Source organism: Lolium perenne, chromosome 3, assembly GCF_019359855.2.
Source record: "Lolium perenne isolate Kyuss_39 chromosome 3, Kyuss_2.0, whole genome shotgun sequence".
Lineage (NCBI taxonomy): Eukaryota > Viridiplantae > Streptophyta > Magnoliopsida > Poales > Poaceae > Lolium > Lolium perenne.
In genome coordinates, this window is record NC_067246.2 from 33,702,748 (window position 1) to 33,723,777 (window position 21,030).

Here is a 21,030-nt window from a genome sequence, read left to right on the forward strand (position 1 = left end):
TACTCCCTTTATCGAAAAATGTGTGTAGTAGAAACATAGAAACTCAATTGGTGAAGAAAGTGAAGGACGGTATTGTACATTTATCGATCAGGGAAGACTTATCCAAGATCATACCATATCAGCATAAGTTTAATTACAGTGTTTCATCCATTTTAATTGAATTTGTGATCACACATATCCTCCTTGTAAATACTAACATCTGAACTTATTCTTCAGTAGAGGTATGCTTCATGTTGTTTGTGAGGGTGTGACAGACTTTCTAATATCTGTCCCTGTGTTCACCCAATTATATCTGTCCCTGTGTTCACCCAATTTGGTTACCCTTATTATTGTAGTCACCATTAATGCGTAGAGCCTATAAAAGCATGGCAACCCTTCACTCGCCAACTGTGCTAGGCCCAGTCCTCATTAGAGATAATTTACAGTGTTTCATGATTACCCAGAGAGCCTACAAAATTCTTCGCTTCTTTTGATAATGTCCTCGTATAAATTCTTTGAATACTTCTACAGGTCTTGATATTGATTGAGCTACAACTAGAGGTAAGAAGATCTGGTCTACTGATCGTTTCCCCAACTTTTTGATTATTTGGAAATGCATGGACCTAATTTAGACATAATGTAACTTTGTTCTGTAAATCTATTAAGGATCTTCTGGCCGGATAGTGGTTCTCTGGAAGTTATATGACATGGACTGCACAGTTTTACGTTAATAGCTTTGCATGGTAACTCGTCTTGATTATATTGCTTCATATAGCGTTTTCTCGCCATCTGTGCAAATTGTGTGGCTAGCATTTCGTTTATACCTAAATAATGCATATTGCTCGACTATATTTCTAAACCATTAAAAAGGAATAATCTAGTATTACTTGGTTTCTTACGATGGTTTACTAAATAAAACTCAGCGTCTAACTGTTGAAATAACTAAGATTTTGTTCCACGTTTTTCTATGAATGGAAGTTTTTGTTAATTTAATCGCTGAATCTAGCTGATACAAACTACAAATACAAAAGAGTATAAACTGGTCCCATAGACCAAGGAAAAAACTACCAAGTGGACGCATCAATCTGAAACCTTCACCACCATCCATATCTGTTGCTCATTGTATCTTATTTTTACAATACAAGTAAATCAAATAGTTACATTAAGGTATACTTGTCCAGAGATATATGATGCTAAAGTTTGATATTTTTGTGGATAATTTTCAAATTTCTTTTATGACCACTTTTGAAGTTCCAAATCTTGTGTATAGGTAAGGGTTATAGCATGTTACATTAGAAAATTGAATAAAAATAATGATATCAAATAAAAGTAATCAATAATATATTTTGTCTTTTGTTTTCAGCCTGTAGATCTTTACTTTTCTAGTACATGCACTATCTAGTTAACCAATTACCTTCGAATTTTCAATTTTTTTATGATTTTAATTTATTTCTGATATGCCAACATACGTGGTGCCATACTTTTTTTTGTTGTTGTTGCAGTCTACAGAATATTTGCCAATACCATATAACTATTGTAAGAGCTTGATTCAATGTTGAGTAACTTTTGACTTGCCAATATAAGCATGCATTGCTGTATTAACTCTCTTCTGTTGTTCAATGTCCAATTGTCTATACCATTTGTCATGCATACTACACCACAATTTTCACTGCTACTGTTGTGTTGGTCATCTTAATTACCTGAGCATATTATTCTGGGCCTAAGCAACATTGCACGCTACCACTGCCCTTGTCTTATGATCTTTGCACAAACACAAATGTACACCGCTTTCCTTTCATTTTTCTCAAATGATCTTTCTTTGCACCAAATGTTGTTCCGCCTGTATGAGCCTACTCCATGGATCGATGCAAAACGAAGGACCTCATACTTTGTCCTAAGAGTGGACTAAACATATATGAGGCTTCTCCTACTCTGCTCGATTGAAATCTTCATGCTGCTCGTAATAAAAACGATGGGTGTGCTCTCATGATTTGGCAACTCTTAGAACCTAACCTTACTCTGATTAATGTCATCCTCTTATTTTTTTGCAAAATTCTGGTCATATTTGTAGCTTAATCTTATATCTTGATATTGGAGTTTCATACACTTATATCCTGACAGGAAGTTGCTAGATGCTACAATCATATGCTATCAATTATTTGTCAGTGAATTACAATAGTCAGCAAACATAAACTTGATGTTCTGAATTGTTTTTGGTCCCACATGTAGATGTGTGTGTGTGGCGTTCATTATGTGTAGTTCATTGGATAAATGCAGCCATAAAAATCAAAATAATATTTCTCAATTTCTATCATGTAGCCTTTTCATAGTTTTGATTTTCTTAGTTTCCAATTTGATCTGACATAAGTTTATCTGTTGAATCGGCAACATTTATCTCTACAATGGAGCTTTCTTGATCAACCATTGTTTTTTGTATCCTTATCAATTGGATTAGATTGGTAAATCCAATCGGACCTGAACTCTTAGTTTTTACTTAGATCAGTTGGCAATGAAATCTTCCACTTCTCTCATGCAGGTTTTAGCTTCTACATATTTTGAGCTGAAGCAGTCAAATGAAGATCTGCCTTTCTATAGAATGACAGCAAATGGAGAAGATTTCTAGTGTTATTAATGGATCTAGTATAAATGTTGAGTATCCATGAGTACTCCCAGCCGTGATGTTGTTGTCCTTTTTTTTTTCTGAATGCTATATCAGTGTCCCTTGAGAATCAGATCTCCTATCAGGTGGGAACATGGTTTTGAATCTTTCCCTTTGGCAATGAGTCCTTTGAAGCCCCGTTAATCATCATTGTCTATTTTTCTTGATTTATCAGATTTCCACTTTCCAAGATTTTGGTCCAAAAAGTAGAGAACTAGTGAGTTGGCTATTGCTGTTGACTGTTCACAAAGGTTGTGATCAGGGCACTAGCTAGGGTGAAAGCGAGTCTGTTGCCCTCTGCAGTTGCTGCTTGATGCTTGATGCATACTACTATCAGCATTATGCATAGGTGCACTTGGCATGTGGTTTGACAAGTGAACTTCTGAAGATTCAACTTCTGAAGATTCTTGAAGCAACTTCTGAAATCCATTGGAACAATGCAGTTCATCCTGGGCTCTGATGATGAATGGAATGTTCTTTTTTTTATATTGAATGGTATCCTATTTGCATTTAAAGCAGTCACATAGACAATGTTGAGTGGAAAAAGAAATAGGGGCTTTCTATTCCGTGTAGACGAGGAAAAACCTACCAGTTGGAACAAAACGACCTGGACCACAACAAACTCGCCCTGCCGATCCAGTCTTGTATATTAAGGTAAGCAGTGCAGTTTCATATCATAATCACATCAAAAGACATTTCATCAAACGAATAAATTGACATTATTTTCACGTCATAGAATCAAACACTAACGCCGGTAGGCACACATACAGATGTTTGGAAGATAACACATCTCCACTTCAACTCGGACATCGCATCAGTGTTTCATAATTCATACTTAACTAATTGAGGCTTGTTGCATCCTGCAGGGTCTTGCGGTGTGGCCCAAAAGGCGTCGCCATGGTCGGCCTCCTCCGCGGTGGAGGCGGAGTGAGCCGCGCCTGCCCTGACCGACTCGGTGAGCGGGACAGCGGGGATGGCGGATGTATCGGTTCACGGCTTCCACCCTGAGCAACTAAACACATATACTACAAGATCAAACATGTACGGATAACCTGACTAGGAATTAAGATGTAGTGCATGCATGGACTATGAAGCCCGTACCTTGGGCCGCCGCCGAGCACGCCAAGGTACAGCATATGAGAGCGAGGAGGGCAGCGGTGATTGTGAGTGAGGAAGAACGCTCCATGATCGATCGCTCTCCAGATCCTCATTGCTGCGTCACTTTATAGGCCAACAGCAGTCAAAGAGTCAAAGTTGTGTCCAACGAAGAAAAAGGTAGGCGAGTTCTCTTCTTCCTCCTTTTGTGACGTCTCTCACATGCTTCCTGCTGCTACAAGTATGCTACCGCTACGACTAACAATGGTCCAGGTCGTCCGTCGGTCAGTGCTACAAGTATCTCGGAAATTCATCTGATGACTAATGCAGTGGCATGCGTGTACACGCGTACTAGTGTGTGCCGCTGGGCCGTGGCGGCCGGACAGCGTTGTGCTGTGTGTCTCCATTGTCCAAATGCACTGGAAGTTCAGTGTTTACTGATTTGCATTTTCAGACGGCCGGTCAACTAAACGTGCATTTCTCTCTCTACTTGTGTGGCACTGTGGCCTAGCTCGTTGCTCATGTTATTGCAGCACTTTAATGACATTGACCATCATAAACACACACAAAACTTGTTGGGCATTTTTTTTCCTTTCAAACAGAAATTAGGCACTTTTCCGCCGACTTCTAGCGAAACATCCTGTCATGTTCTTGATTTGATGCCTGTCGTTGCGCAAATACGATAGAGGAAGAATAGGATTTGAGTGCAAATATGCAACCTCCCGCCCTGTTCTATTGATTCGAGTAAGGAAACTCTGAAAGGCTTGCAGTAGTTCAGCAGTCACATGGTCATTTGTTCAAGACAGGCAACTCCCTTTTCATTAGTGCGTAACTGAAATACATAGTTTTATACAATCAAGAGAAAAGCAGAAAAGGAGAACCAACCTGAGGTTGGGTGGTTAGGAGGGTGGTTGTACCCCCAGCCCACCAGAGTTCAAATCCCAGATTTGACATCTGTGTGTCTCATAAAGGCGGAATATTCATTCAGTGGGAGGCGACGTTCCCGTCGACAGCGAGGCGCCTGTGGTGACTTCGTCAATTTCAAGATCCAATCCGTCGGCTCAGTCTTCCGGAGATGCTCATAGGGGTAGGGTGTGCGTGTGTGCGTTCATAGGGGTGAGTGTATGCGCGTGTATGTGAGCGTCTGCGTTTGTACTGTGTTTCTCAAAAAAAAAAGAGAAAAGCAGAAAAGGGGATGGGAAAAGGGAGTGCCCTTGCATGGGTAGGAAATCTGCTAGTACGTGCTTGGCATCGAGCACTCACTACGGGGCAAAAAACCTACCAGTGCGACTAAAGCCTGCAGTAACAGAGTTAAAGTTCAACATTCACAAGTATCACGCACGAGTACAAAATGCAATAGAGGCTAAACAGAAACAAAATGCTTTTACTGTCTTACGATCATCGGAGTTGTAGATAAGTTCTCCTCACCAAATCCGCAGCTTTCTGCAGCAAACCTTGAGCGTCAGTAGTTTAGAAAGGAGTACATAGCCTTTTTCATTTATTTCAGCGTTTCAAAAATTGAAGAGTTTACAATCATGGATCAGATAAGGTTGAGATATGTATCAACCATCTAAAGATAAAAAGCAACATATAGCTATCCATTTTGCAATCTACTAATATAACGCCACCTATTAGCCTGGAAAAAGAAGTCATGTGTAACCGTTAGCTGACGGTTGCATCCAGTAACCATAAGCTCCCGCTGATCCACTGGGAGAAGGTACGTCCATTGTTGTATCCAGTAACCGTTAGCTTGTTCCGCCGTCGCCCGTCCGTCCGTTCTTGCCTCCAGCCCCGCCCGCTCGGCCGCCTCCCTGCCCTCTGCCCCGCCCTTCTGCTCTCTGCCCCGCCCGCCAAGTCCCCGGAAGCGCCAGGCGGCTCGCCCGCTGTTGGCGTCAGAAACCCACCGGCGGGCAGCGACGGGCAACACAGTAGAGCCGGGAACAACTTAGGGCTGCGGCTGGCCCTGGTCCCTCCGAGCGACGGCCCGCAAAGCTTCTGGCACACACGTCCGATGCTGATGCAAGGGCGTGCCACCTGACCTATACCTGGCCAGGAAGGTGATGGAGATGTCTCGCTTAGTTTCCTGCATGGCATACACATAAACATTAAATACGAGCCTCGATCGGCTCTCAGGTTATCCTGTGAATCGGCTCAAGGAGCCGATCCACCCATGATTCGTACGAGGTGCACGAATATATGGTGGTCCTGCTTGATCAAGATAAAGCTAACTCGATCTACGACGATTTGGGGTTTTCACCGCATAATCGGATCATCCTACTCACGATTGGGCCTCGCGGCCACGCACGGTGATCGTAAGCCGATCCTAAACAAGGCCTAAAAACCAACACGAGGTTGATCCCCGGAACATCCTGTTTAGGACTAGCAAACGACACCCTACGTGCCGCTGGATCCTCCAACCCTTTGTAAGGCCTAACTATTGCAGATATTAAACTAATACTTGTAGAACAAGGAGCAACCGTAACGGATCGGATCTACTAAATAAAGATCAAGCGGGGTGCCGCCCCTACACCTAAGATAGGTGTAAGGGCGGCTAGATATGCAAGGGTTGCACTACGACAGCATATGATACGAAGAACAATGCTAACCCTAACATATCTATGATAACTACGTTGCTCGCCATCAAAAAGGCTTCAGTACGAGCAACGCATGAACAACATGAAGCTTGTGCTGCCTAGATCGGTAGAAACCCTCGAGACGAAGGAGTTGGCGATGCGCCGAGATTGATTTGTGGTTGAACGTTGGTTGTTGTTTATTCCATAAACCCTAGATACATATTTATAGTCCAGGGGACTTTCTAATTTTGGCGTGCACCTAACCGTGCATGGGTCAAACTCTATCTTTTAATCTAAGATACGATCTACTATATTACAGATACACGGGCATGCTAGCCCAAACTTTGCATATAAGGCCGATTCACGTACTTCTTCCGTATATAATCTTTAAGCCCATCTTGATCGCGGCCCATCTCTGACTTGGTCAAATTCTGGTGATAACACATGCCCCCCTGGTTTTGGAAATGACATTTCCAAAATCATTGCGCCTTTTCTCCGTCGGGTCATGTCGTGGCAGAGCAGAAATCGCCGCAGTATCCTTCATCATGATGCCTTGCCTCTTCCACCCCTCCGCGTGGCCTGACAAATTTTTTTTTTCTTGGAGGCACCATTTCCTCGGAAACTGCTGTGGCATTGAATCTCCACTATATCCCCTTTTATTTAACCGTTCCAAACAGTTCGCTTCTCCCTCATCCTCTTTGCATTAGCACCCAAAAAACCCTCCTGCGCCACCATGTCTTCTTCCTCCTCTTCCTCTTCCGGTCTTTCCTATGGGTCTTCCTCCTCCCGCGAGACGCCACCGGACGTACGCGCACCAGAAGAATGGGACCAGGAAGACCATGCCTCCTCCGTCTGGTCCGAGGACGACAAGTCCCTGACCAGCGGGGATGAAGATCTCCAGTTCCTCGCCGATGGGGAACTGGAATCGGAAAGCGAGGATGACTTGTTCCCCTGGGACGGCTGCCCCTCTTCTGAAGAAGAGAAGGAGGAAGACGACGACGACTCCCTCGAGGGCTACCCGCCGGCGAAACGCCTCCGCATGTGGTGGGACGACGACGACAGCGATGATGACGAGGAAGATGAAGCTCCCGTAGAGGGCTACGGGAGCAGCGACGAGGAGCCCATCGGCAGCAGTGCCGATGAGAGCTCCGAGGACGACGACGAGGGCAGCGACGGTCCGTAGATAGGATCTACTAGTGTAGGTCTAGTAGTAGCAGTTTGGTCAGCAGACCCCTCTTTTGTTCTTCTCCCCTTGAGCAATCGACTCTTTCTTTGTAAGAAATCTTGTTTATCAATGAAGAATTTCTCCAATTTGACTTTGCCGATTCCTTTTATGCCAATTTAGCCGATTGTCAACTCGGTCAATGTTTAATGAGCCGATTGCCACGCATCGGTTCCTCATAATCCGCTCTTCATCTCTTTGACGTCGGAGTGATCGTGAATTTGGTCACTGCTTAATAAGTCAATGTCAACGTATCAATCCTTCACGATTTATCCTTCACCTTTTCGACCAATGACTTGGAGCCCTGGTGGACAATGAGGCAGACCAACACTTTTAAGAGAGCCCCAGAACCGCTGCTGAAACGACTTGACGCTGAAGCCAATACCTCTGGATATTCAGATATTTAGTGATACTCTTCAAACCTGCCCAATCCACAGTCAGTTGCCCCCCGAGCCTCCATCAAGGCGAGAACAGCAGTGAGCCAACCAAATGTGCCACCATCGGCTTCCAAGTCATGATGCAGAGCCAGCCGATTTCAACAAAATCGGCTCCCCAGAGCAGGGAACTTTCAGGGTGAGCTGCCCCCCGAGCTTTTCCAGTCCACTTCTTGCGCTGATGTTGCGGACTCGAATACTTGCAAAAAGAATTTGGAGGTTCTTGAAGAGAGGATCTGAGCCACCAAACCATTTCATTGAGGAGTTCCTCCAGTAGAGTCTCTCTTCGTGGCCCCTTCCTGCTCCGTTGAGTCTCTGCTCATAACAGTTGTACCTCTTGAGTCGATGGCCACGCATCGGCTTTCGCATCGAAATTTTTTTTTTTATATTTGGCTTGGCCGATTTTTTCTATCGGCCCCGAATGCTTTACTGCACACGTGTTCCATCTGCATATGTTCATCTGATTAGATGCCCCCCGAGCCGAATCTGCCAGGTGACTGCAGATATCGGCTTTGTGGTTAGTCCAGGCACTGTATTTGCACGTCGGCTCCGTTAAGATTCGTGTTGACTCTCATCCGCCGACGTGACCGTTGCCCAATAGATCGATGTTGAACACAAGCAGAACATGTGGTGAGGATAATTTTGGCCAATTGCTGAAAATCGGCCTCCATATTGAATTGCTCAATGAAGGTCTTGTAATTTCCCTTCATAGATTTTTGGGGCCGATCACAAGGATCAGCCTCGCCACGTTTGCTCATTGGTTTGCTCCAGCTACATGGTCAGGCTGGTGGATAAAACCAGCCTAACCCTGCCCTTTGTCACGTCGATGCGCTCGCAGTCGTCCAAATTGATACCTGAGAGTGGCTCTTGGCCTGCTGTTTCCCAAGCATTCGTGTCAGCCGTTGAAATCTCGGCCGAATCATCGGCCTGGACGACCTCTACCTCATCTCCATCCCACTGTATTACGCATTGGTGCATCGTGGAGGGAATACAGCAGTTGGCGTGGATCCAATCTCTTCCTAGCAGAACAGCATAGGTGCTCTTGCTATCGACGATGAAGAACGTCGTAGGGATAGTTTTCCTTCCTACGGTCAGATCCACGTTCAGAACACCTTGTGCGTCAGACGCTTGGCCGTTGAAATCGCTCAATGTCACGTTGGTCTTGATCAGATCTGAGCTAGAGCGTCCCAACCTCCGCAGCATAGAGTATGGCATAATGTTGACTGCCGCTCCGGTGTCCACCAGCATCCTATTGACAGGCCTCCCATCGATGTAACCTCACAGGTACAGGGCCTTCAGATGTCTATAGCTTCTTTCTCGTGGCTTCTCAAAGATAACCGGTCGTGGGCCGCAGTCAAGTTGTGCCACAGGTGCCTCATCTAATCCTGGAGCACTGAACTCCGAAGGAAGGATGAACACCATGTTTGTGCCAGCCGATGTTTCATCATCGGCTTTCCTTTGCTTGGGGCGCCACTCCATTTTTTGTGGTCGACCCTCCTCATCCAGGGTTCGCTGAATTTTCGCGGCCAGATCAGGTCGCGCCTTCCTTAGCGTGTGCAGGTATAACCTTTCGGCTTCTTCCAAGCCGCGCAATCGCTGAACCCTACGCTTTTGGGAACGGCTGAGTCCATCAGGGCACCACCTTGGCCGGTGGTACCTGTCTTCTTCTTCTTCTCCCTCGACTTCTGAATCCTCGAGATCTTCCAACCGAGGGGACTCAGCACGTTTGCTTCGAGGCGGGAGAGGTCCTAAGCGTTGGAACACAGACACGTTGGCTGCCTCCTTCTTCTTCTGGTTGCATTCTGGGCAATTGCCGATTGTAGGCAATCGGCTCATTCCTGAATCCCAGCAGTGTCTGAAGAAGGGACAGTCCCAGTGCCTGTCCTCGTCGTCTCGCTCCCTTGCCTTTTCCTTGGCACGGCGCTCGTGCTCCTCCTCATCGCGATCATGCCGACGATGTCTTCTGGCTTCTCTAGCCAGACGATCTCTTTCATCATCATCGCTGGATCGTCGGCGTTGGTCATACTGACTTACATACTTGTTGAGGAGGTGATCAGAGAGGGGTCGCTGATATCTTATGTTCTTCACTTCTCCCTCTGTGACGTAGCGCCTGCCATCGTGACGGAGCCGATCGCGTGGAGCGGCCTCCTCTGTGTCCTTGCTACGAGAGCAGCTGCCCTCGTCTTCATCCTTGCCAGCGTGGTGTCCAGATCCTACCATGTTGATGCTGAACGAGGATCCTGGCTGGCAACCTTCAGGGTAAGTGCACTCCACCATGTTTACGGCGGGGAAGGGGTGGGTGTCGACCTTCATGGCGTACTGGTTAAAAATCAGACGTCCTTGTTCTATCGCCATTTGGATCTGCTGACGCCACACCCTGCAGTCGTTGGTGGCATGGGAGAGCGAGTTATGCCATTTGCAGTATGGCTTTCCATTCAGCTCCTGCACCGTAGGGAATTTGAGACCTTCGGGTATCTTCAACTGCTTCTCCTTGAGCAGGAGGTCGAAGATTTGCTCAGTTTTGGTCACGTCAAAATCGAACCCTCTGGGCGGACCTGGTGGCTTCACCCATTTGCAGGACACGGGGGTTGCCCCCCGAGTCCATTCAGCCACTGCTACCTCTTGATCTCCCGCGGAAACTTCATCTTCATCTACCTCGACCAGGACTACTGCCCGCTTGAATTTGTCCTGGTACAAGTCCGGGTGGCGCTGTTCATATGCCGACAGTTTCTGAACCATGTGCGCCAGTGAAGGGTAGTCTGCTTGGGAGGCCATGTCCTTGAGTGGCGATGCAAGGCCCGCCACTGACAACTCGACTGCTTCCTTTTCAATCAAACGAACCGAATAACATCGGTTCCTAAGATTCCTGAAGCGCTGGACGTATTCTGCCACGGTTTCTCCACGCTTCTGACGTATTTGTGCTAGATCGGCAAGGCCAGACTCGGAAGCTTCTGAGTGAAACTGCATGTGGAACTGTTCTTCCAACTGCTTCCAGGTCCGGATCGAGTCTGGTGGCAACGAAGTGTACCACCCAAAAGCCGATCCCGTGAGGGACTGTGCGAAGAACCTCACACGTAGTGGATCCGACGCTGAGGCCGTTCCTAATTGTGCCAAATACCGGCTCACATGCTCGATGGAGCTGGAACCATCTGATCCGCTGAATTTGGAGAAGTCAGGGAGCTGATACTTGGGTGGTAGCGGGACCAATTCGTAGTCGTCGGGATACGGCTTGGAATAGCCGATTGTCCTTCTTTTCGGCACCATGCCGAACTGGTCTCTCAGGATTGTGCTGATTTGATCCGCAGTGCTGGCCGCAGGAGTCGAACTCTGAAGATTCGCCGGGGTGGCGTACTTGGCCAGCCATGCTCGCTTTTCCAGCTCTGAGCCAACTGCAGGAGCTGAGCTCCGGAGGTTCGTCGGGGTGGCGTACTTGGTTAGCCACGTCTGCTTCTCAAGATCTGTCGCTGACGTTCCTCCTGTTTTCCCAGAAGTCCCTGATGTCGCGGCCTGGTTCGTGAGTGCCCAGTTACCGCAGTCTGGCATATATGTGCACATGTACCCGTGAGGGATCTCCTTAGGCGCCTCCTGCAAGAACTGGCAGTCACTAGGGTCACCACCAATCCTGTAGACGATGAATGCCGGTGAACTCGGCACTTCTGGTGCTGCCAAAGCGAATGGCAGCGGCGGACGGGACTGGAGTGGCATCTCTCCTTGATGCGTCCCGAGAGCTGGTCCTGACGGCGAGTACTGGTGCCTCATGATCTCCTGGATCACCCGAAGAGCGACACGCTCCAAAGTGTTCACCAGGTTCTCAGAGTGGCGGTGTAGCGAGTGAGCCACCAAGTAGTTGATCTCCTGCCGCAGGGACCTGGTGCGTTCTTCCGATGGGGCGGATAAGTCTATTCCATCGAGCGCACCGTCAGGCGAGAACCCCTTCCACCTGATGCCATGTGAACGGGTTCTGTGGAAAGAGCCGATGAGATAGGCTTCGAGGATAGCTTTGACCTCGTCATACTTCTTCTTGAGCTCGTCGGTCAGATCCTCGTACGTGACTGGCGTGCCGTCCGCCATCTCAGATGTAGATGGCGATGTGGTTGATGAAGACGATTGTCCCACCGGGCGTGCCAGAATGTGTTGGCGTCAGAAACCCACCGGCGGGCAGCGACGGGCAACACAGTAGAGCCGGGAACAACTTAGGGCTGCGGCTGGCCCTGGTCCCTCCGAGCGACGGCCCGCAAAGCTTCTGGCACACACGTCCGATGCTGATGCAAGGGCGTGCCACCTGACCTATACCTGGTCAGGAAGGTGATGGAGATGCCTCGCTTAGTTTCCTGCATGGCATACACGTAAACATTAAATACGAGCCTCGATCGGCTCTCAGGTTATCCTGTGAATTGGCTCAAGGAGCCGATCCACCCATGATTCGTACGAGGTGCACGAATATATGGTGGTCCTGCTTGATCAAGATAAAGCTAACTCGATCTACGACGATTTGGGGTTTTCACCGCATAATCGGATCATCCTACTCACGATTGGGCCTCGCGGCCACGCACGGTGATCGTAAGCCGATCCTAAACAAGGCCTAAAAACCAACACGAGGTTGATCCCCGGAACATCCTGTTTAGGACTAGCAAACGACACCCTACGTGCCGCTGGATCCTCCAACCCTTTGTAAGGCCTAACTATTGCAGATATTAAACTAATCCTTGTAGAACAAGGAGCAACCGTAACGGATCGGATCTACTAAATAAAGATCAAGCGGGGTGCCGCCCTACACCTAAGATAGGTGTAAGGGCGGCTAGATATGCAAGGGTTGCACTACGACAGCATATGATACGAAGAACAATGCTAACCCTAACATATCTATGATAACTACGTTGCTCGCCATCAAAAAGGCTTCAGTACGAGCAACGCATGAACAACATGAAGCTTGTGCTGCCTAGATCGCAAGATGCGATCTAGGCAGCATGATGCTTACCGGTAGAAACCCTCGAGATGAAGGAGTTGGCGATGCGCCGAGATTGATTTGTGGTTGAACGTTGGTTGTTGTTTATTCCATAAACCCTAGATACATATTTATAGTCCAGGGGACTTTCTAATTTTGGCGTGCACCTAACCGTGCATGGGTCAAACTCTATCTTTTAATCTAAGATACGATCTACTATATTAAAGATACACGGGCATGCTAGCCCAAACTTTGCATATAAGGCCGATTCACGTACTTCTTCCGTATATAATCTTTAAGCCCATCTTGATCGCGGCCCATCTCTGACTTGGTCAAATTCTGGTGATAACACCCGCGCAGCCGACGCAGGAACTCCTCCGCCCGCCAAGTCCCCGGAAGCGCCAGGAGGTTCGCCCGAGCAGGAACTCCGTCCGCGCAGGAACTCCGCTCGGCCGCCTCCTGATCCGTTCGGCCGCCTCCGCTCGGCCCGCTCGGCCGCGATTCTCTCTGCCCGCGTGCGTGGTTCTCTCTGCCCCGTCGCCCGTGGTTCTCTCTGCCCCGTCGCCCGTGATTTCCCTAGTCTGTGGGCGTGCGGTTGACTTCCATCTGAAGTAAAAAAAAGCAAAAAAAAAGAAAAAAAAGAGCTATGTCTTCCTCGGGCTATGTTGACATCCCTCGCTGCCCGGTGATCTTTGATGGCGCGAATTACCCTGATTTCGATGCCTTCATGCGAGTCCACATGCGCGGTCTTCGTCTTTGGGGTGTCCTTTCTGGCGAGGTCTCCTGTCCGCCGCGCCCCGTTGCTCCTACGGTGCATGTTGCACCGCCACCTGTTGCCCTTGCCCTTGATGCTACTCAGGCGGATAAGGATGCAGCCAAGAGTGCTGATGACACTGCTCTGGCTAATTATGACCGGAACGTCCAAGACCACTCTACTGCCGTTGCGACTTACCGGCTGGATCTGACCGAGTACACTCAGTGGATAGATGAGGATGCTCGTGCTGCTGCTGTTCTCACCTCCAGTGTTCTGCCTCAGTATGCTGCTGAGTTTATGGGTCTTCCCACCGCTGCTGCTCAGTGGGCTTTTCTTCGTCAGCGCTATCAGCCGTCTGGGGATGCTCTCTACCTATCTGTGGTCCGCCAGGAGCATGCCCTTCAGCAGGGTGATTCTACTATTGATGAGTTCGACACTCAGAGTGCTGCTATTTGGCGTCATCTTGATTCTCTCCGTACAGTTGTGTGTGCCACCTGTCCCTGCTGTCTGACTGTGCGCGCGGATCTGGAGTTTCAGCACGTTTTTGAGTTCTTGTCGCGGCTCCGTAAGGAGTTTGAGCCGCGCCGGGCCCAGCTGCTTGCCCGTGGTCGTGTTCCGCTCTCTGAGGTACTTGCTGAGCTTCGTGCTGAGGAGACTCGTCTTCGTGGTGCTGGTCTTCTTGAGGTTCCCTCTGTTCTTGCTACTCGTGGCCCTCCTGTACCGTCTGCTCGTGGACCTCCTATGTCGCCGGCTTCGTTGCGGCCTCTGGCACAGCCGATACTTCCTACTCCTCCATCCCAGGGTCAGCGTCAGCCCCAACAGCCTCGTGGTTCGACGTCACCTCCTTGCACCTACTGTGGCAGGCCTGGCCACACTATCTCTTCTTGCCGGCAGAAGGATCCCAGCTTACGCCCGCCGCATCTTACTCGTCGTCAGGCTGGTTCTTCAGGATCTTCTGCTGTTGCGCTATCGGATCAGGACATTATCCGTGGTCTTCGTGGTCTGCTCGCTGGTACAGGCTCTTCCTCGACGGGTACTGCTAGTTCTGTGCCTGGCTCTTCTGGCACCGCGCGACCACCACCTTCCACACCGTCAGGTACGTCACTAGTAGGAAAACCCTTATAGGCGGAGCTTATTTCTGTGGCGCACCACTAAAAATGCGCCACAGAATATTATTTTGTGGCGCACCATTCTGGGTGCGCCACAGAAATAGCTTAATTTTGTGGCGCACGCTTGGGTAGTGCGCCACAGAAACTATGTGGGGCCCACATCCTGCCACCACCAATTATTACTGTAGGTATTTCTGTGGTGCACATGTCGTGCTGCGCCACAGAAATAACTCTTTCTGTGGCGCACAGGCTTCGGTGCGCCACAGAAGTAGTTGATTCTGTGGCGCACCATCTCGGGTGCGCCACAGAATTAAGGGACTTATATCATCTCGCCCGTGCCCTCCCCCGCCTGTTCACCTCTCCCCTCCCGAGCCCCTCCCCTCTCCCCTCTCCCCTCTCCTCCGTGGTCGCCTGGATCCGCCGCCGCCGCCTTCCTCCGTGGTCGCCTGGATCCTCTATGGTCGTCGCCGCCGCCGTTGCCGCCGCCTTCCTCCGCGAGGGGCGCATGCCGCCGCGGTCCTCCCATCCCCGCCAGCTGCAGCACAAGCTGCCCCTACGGCGAGGAGGGGCCGCCATCGCGGCAAGGTGGAGGAGCCGCCGCCTCCTCCTCCTCCTCCACCCCTGCCGTCATCTTCAAGCTCATCCTCCACCCCTGTCATCGGTGCTCTCTCTCCCCTCCCCTCCTCTCCCTCTTAATTCCTCTTCCGCTGCCCCTATGGCTTGTGTTTGCAAGCTCTGGTGATCATTTGATCACCAATTGGTTGATAATTACTTACTGCTTTCTCTATCTATGCATGTTGCTTGATATACTGTGTTGTTGCTTGATTTGTATAGCTTCTCACCATGTACTGGTGGTTGCTTATGCTTTGAAAAGCATATGAATGGATGCATGATGCTTGCCAAGCATCCCTGTTGCCTAGCAGTTGACTAATTCATTTATCTGTGAAACTTTATCTTGTTAATGTAGATAATTGAGATGAACTACTTTGCAGTAATGATTCTATTACTGTATTTACTTAAGCTAGATGGATGCCAACTATTGTTGGGGACCCTAGCTTCATTTTGAATCCTGTTGGGTAATGATAAGTGTGTAGGCTTGGTGGTTTGGATGGTTTGGTGGTTGAATTGGCCTTTGCAGTCATGAACTGCTGGCTTGGTAAATCATCTGGGATGGTTTCCTTCCTAGTTCCATTTGGAAGATGCTACTATTCAATTGGTTGGCATAACCATGGTGACTTGAGTTGGTCAAATTCCTGGTCCTTGCCATTTGTACCAGGCTTCACTTGGTCTATATACCAAGTGATGAATAATCCCTTTGGAGCATCTGCTCCATGCATGCTATGTGTGTTTGAGCATCTTGACTTATGTCACCATGGTTGCTGGTTTGTTGGTGTTTTTGTACTTGCCGATGATTAGATGGTTGGTCGATCACTCGTACACTCGGGGGTGGAGCAAGTGAGGCTTGGTGTGATGGCACAAATATCAACTGTGCATCCTACCTGGCCTCACTTACTCCATCCCTGGATGTTAATATTTGTTTCGACCAACAAAGTATGAGGCATATGATATCTAGTTGAGATACCACTTGGCTCTTTCTTCCATTTTAGTGCCGATGATTAGAATTTTTGGTCACCTATACGCCGCAATATACTTTGTAGACGAGCCCCCCTTTCCCTGGCCGCCGTTCCGTGAACGAGTCCTTGACGAGACAACAACGCCGACATGCCTCTCCGGCGCAGCACCACTTTTCTTCTCTCGCCGTCCAGTACGTGAACGAGTCCTTAATGCCAAGACGGTGCCAGCCTCCCTAGCATCATGCCCACCCCTGTTGTCGCGCTTCAGGCCATGTCGATCACGCGCCCTGCACTCTTCGCCTTTTTGCCCGGTGAACAAATAGACTAATCGTTGGAATAAGGAAGCCGATGACGGCCGATCGCAATTTAATCTTGCGACCGGCCGTCATCGGTTTCCTTATTCCAACGATCAGCCTATTGGTTCACCGGGCAAGAAGGCGAACAGTGCAGGGCGCGGGACACACGGCTTGAAGCGCGGCAACACGGCCCGGCATAATGCTGGGCAGGCCGGCACGGTCTTTGCATCAAGGACTCGTTCACTGGACAGCGAGGGACTGCCGTGGTTCTGCGCCGGAGATGCAGATCGAAGTTGTTGTGTCGTCAAGCACCCGTTGACGGAACGCCGACCGGGGAAAGGGGGCCCTTCTGCAAAGTATACGGCGGTGTATACTGCAACTATGGTTTCTGACCATAGTATTTGTGTTGACCAACAATGTATGAGGCACTTATTCTATTTTGTCATTCCATTTGCTTTGAGATTTTCAAAAAGCCGATGATTAAAATGTTTGGTCACCGTACACTCGGGGGTGGCGTAAGTGAGCCTGGTAAGATAGCACAAATATCAATCTCTTGTGCATCCTACCTGGCCTCGCTTACACCATCCCTGAATGTTAATATTTGTGTTGACCAACAATGTATGAGGCACTTATTCCATTTTGTCATTCCATTTGCTTTGAGATTTTCAAAATGCCGATGATTAAAATGTTTGGTCACCGTACACTTGGGGGTGGCGTAAGTGAGCCTGGTAAGATAGCACAAATATCAATCTCTTGTGCATCGGACTTGGTCTCACTTACGCCATCCCTGAATGTTAATATTTGTGTTGACCAACAATGTATGAGGCACTTATTCCATTTTGTCATTCCATTTGCTTTGAGATTTTCAAAATGCCGATGATTAAAATGTTTGGTCACCGTACACTCGGGAGCGGCGTAAGTGAGCCTGGTAAGATAGCACAAATATCAATCTCTTGTGCATCGGACTGGTCTCACTTACACCGTCCCTGAATGTTAATATTTGTGTTGACCAACAATGTATGAGGCATTTATTCCATTTCTCTTGTGCATCGGACTTGTTGGTCTCACTTTCTTCCATTTTCATCATAGTAGGAACTGGATGAAGGACCCCGATGCAAGCGATCCTGGTGGGTAGAGATGAGGGAGCAAAGGAGGAACCGGATGAAGACTACTTTGTAGGATGAAGACTACTTTGTATCTCGAAATTGTGAATTTTGTATGAATTAAGAGTTGTATGCAAAATATTTGACACTTGCCACTATATATGTATCTCGATCGGGATCTAAGTAATGTGATGATGATGTCTATGTTATATCTGTGCAATGTACATGATATTTATATTATATCTGAATGTTGCTGTATATAACCTGTATATCTGTATATTGCTGTCTATAAACTGCATGTGTACAGGAGGCAACACAAAATCGTGTATAATACAAGCAAATTCTGTGGCGCACTGCAAACCAATTTTGTGGCGCACTCTTTTCTGTGGCGCACCTAAGAGCACGTGCGCCACAGATACGTTAACTCTGTGGCGCATGGGCTGGTGCGCCACAGAAAGCTTATTTTTGTGGCGACGTTTCTGTGGCGCACCTCCCATGCGCCATAGAATCCATTTTTGGTGCGCCACTGATGAGGCTTTTCCTACTAGTGGTCATCCCCGTGGTATCTGGATTCTGGAGCTTCTTTTCATATGACCTCTGCGTCTTCTATTCTTTCTACTCTTCGCTCTCTTGTTTCGCCTGTTCGTGTTATCACGGCTGATGGTACCTCTCTCCCTGTTTCCAGTCGAGGCACCCTTTCTACTACCTCTTTCTCTGTTCCTGATGTTTCTCATGTTCCTAGTCTTAAGATGAACCTGTTTTCCGCTAGTCAGCTTACTGATTCTGGTTGTCGCGTCATTCTTAACGCTGATTCTTGTGTTGTTCAGGACCGTTGTACACAGGCCCTGGTTGGAGCTGGCCCTCGCAGCCTTGAGTCCCCGGGGCTCTGGGAGTTAGACTGGCTTCGCGTTCCTTCTACTGTTACTTCATCTACCAGTTCTCCTGCGGTTGCTGCTTCTGTCACTAGATCTTTTCAGCAGTGGCATCATCGGCTGGGTCACCTCTGTGGCTCCCGTTTATCGTCATTAGTTCGTCGTGGTCTTCTGGGGTCTGTCTCAGGAGACGTGTCTTTGCATTCGTGTCAGGGTTGTAGGCTAGGCAAACAGATTCAGCTTCCCAATCCTACTAGTGCGTCTGTATCTCAGCGACCTTTTGATTTAGTTAATTCGGATGTTTGGGGTCCGGCTCCCTTTCCTTCGAAAGGGGGTCATCGATACTATATTTTGTTTATTGATGATTTTTCGCGATACACCTGGTTGTTTCTTATGCACTCTCGCAGTGAGGTGCTTTCTATTTATCAACGTTTTGCAGCCATGGTTCGTACTCAGTATTCCACGCCTATTCGTGTGTTTCGTGCTGACTCTGCAGGAGAGTATATCTCCCAGCACCTGCGTGGTGTTCTTGCTGAGCAGGGCACCCTTGCCCAGTTCTCATGTCCCGGCGCCCATGCTCAAAATGGTGTCGCCGAGCGTAAGCATCGTCATATTCTTGAGACTACCCGTGCTATGATGATTGCTTCCTCTCTTCCGCCGCATTTCTGGGCTGAGGCTGTCGCTACGTCGACTTACCTCATTAATATTCAGCCTTCTGCTGCCCTTCAAGGTGGCATTCCTCTCGAGCGTCTTTTTGATTGCTCTCCAGATAACTCGACACTTCGTTTATTTGGTTGCGTTTGCTATGTTCTTCTCCCTCCTCGCGATCGCACCAAGCTGACCGCTCAGTCTGTTGAGTGTGTTTTTCTCGGATACAGTGATGAGCATAAGGACTATCGCTGTTGGGACCCCGTTGGTCGTCGGATGCGCATCTCTCGTGATGTCACGTTTGATGAGACGCGTCCCTTCTATCCTCGTCCCACCTCGGGTACTTACCCGGTGGATGATATCTCTTTTCTTCTTTTTCCAGATGCACCCCCTGCTATCCCGTCTCCTCCCCCTCCTAGTCCTGATGTGCCCCCTTCGGCGCCGTCCTCTCCTCCGTCTAGTCCACCTAGTACTCCTCGTTCTCCGGCTTCGGATCCTTCTGATGGTGTCCCTTCTTCCACTTCTTCTGATGAGTTGTCCTCTGCTGATGACCTTCCCCCTTCACGGCCTGTCCGTCAGCGTCGTGCTCCAGCTCGTTACTCTCCTAGTCAGTATGGTCTCTCTATCGTTTTCGAGCCGACTTCTTATCGGGATGCCGAGCGTCATCCTGAATGGCAGCTTGCCATGGCTGAGGAGATCGCTGCGCTTGAGCGCACTGGCACTTGGGATCTTGTTTCTCCACCTTCTGGTGTTCGTCCTATCACGTGTAAGTGGGTCTATAAAATTAAGACTCGTTCTGATGGATCTCTTGAGCGCTATAAAGCGCGTCTTGTGGCTCGTGGCTTTCAGCAGGAGCACGGCCGTGACTATGATGAGACTTTTGCCCCTGTGGCTCATATGACTACTGTGCGTACCCTTCTTGCTGTTGCTTCTGTTCGCCGCTGGTCTGTCTCCCAGCTTGATGTTCAGAATGCTTTTCTTAATGGCGAGTTGAGTGAGGAGGTTTACATGCAGCCTCCTCCTGGGTATTCTGGTCCCAATGGGATGGTTTGTCGTCTTCGACGTTCTCTCTATGGTCTCAAACAGGCCCCTCGTGCCTGGTTTGAGCGCTTTGTCTCTGTGGTGACTGCTGCTGGTTTCTTTCCTAGTCTTCATGATCCCGCACTTTTCGTTCACACTTCTCCTCGTGGACGTACTCTTCTTCTTCTCTATGTTGATGATATGATCATTACTGGTGATGATCCTGAGTATATTGCCTTTGTCAAGGCTCGTCTTCGTGATCAGTTTCTTATGACTGATCTTGGTCCTCTTCGCTATTTTCTTGGCATTGAGGTTTCCTTCACTTCTGATGGTTTTTCTATCTCTCAGGAAAAGTACATTCAGGATCTTCTTGCTCGTGCTGCTCTTCGGGATGAGCGCACAGTCGATACTCCTATGGAGCTTAATGTTAAGCTTCGTCCTACTGATGATGATCCTCTTCCTGATCCCACCCGTTATCGCCATCTTGTTGGGAGTCTTGTCTATCTTGCTATCACTCGTCCTGATATTTCTTATCCTGTTCATATTCTGAGTCAGTTTGTCTCATCTCCTACCACTGTTCACTATAGTCATCTCCTCCGTGTTCTTCGTTATCTTCATGGCACGATCACTCATCGCCTTTTCTTTCCCCGTTCCAGCTCTCTCCAGCTCCAGTGCTATTCGGATGCTACGTGGGCGAGTGATCCTACGGATCGTCGTTCGCTTTCTGCTTACTGTGTGTTTCTTGGT

At 48.6% G+C, this 21,030-nt stretch overlaps 1 long non-coding RNA gene across 1 annotated transcript; it reads right to left on the reverse strand.

Annotated features, from left to right (window-relative positions):
• Window positions 1-3,333: 3,333 nt before the first annotated feature.
• On the reverse strand, window positions 3,334-3,845 carry LOC127338065 (uncharacterized). Its single transcript, XR_007874187.2, has 2 exons — window positions 3,740-3,845; window positions 3,334-3,650 (listed from the first exon to the last, which is right to left on the reverse strand). It is a non-coding gene; the product is annotated as an uncharacterized lncRNA (long non-coding RNA).
• Between the last annotated feature and the right edge of the window lie 17,185 nt (window positions 3,846-21,030).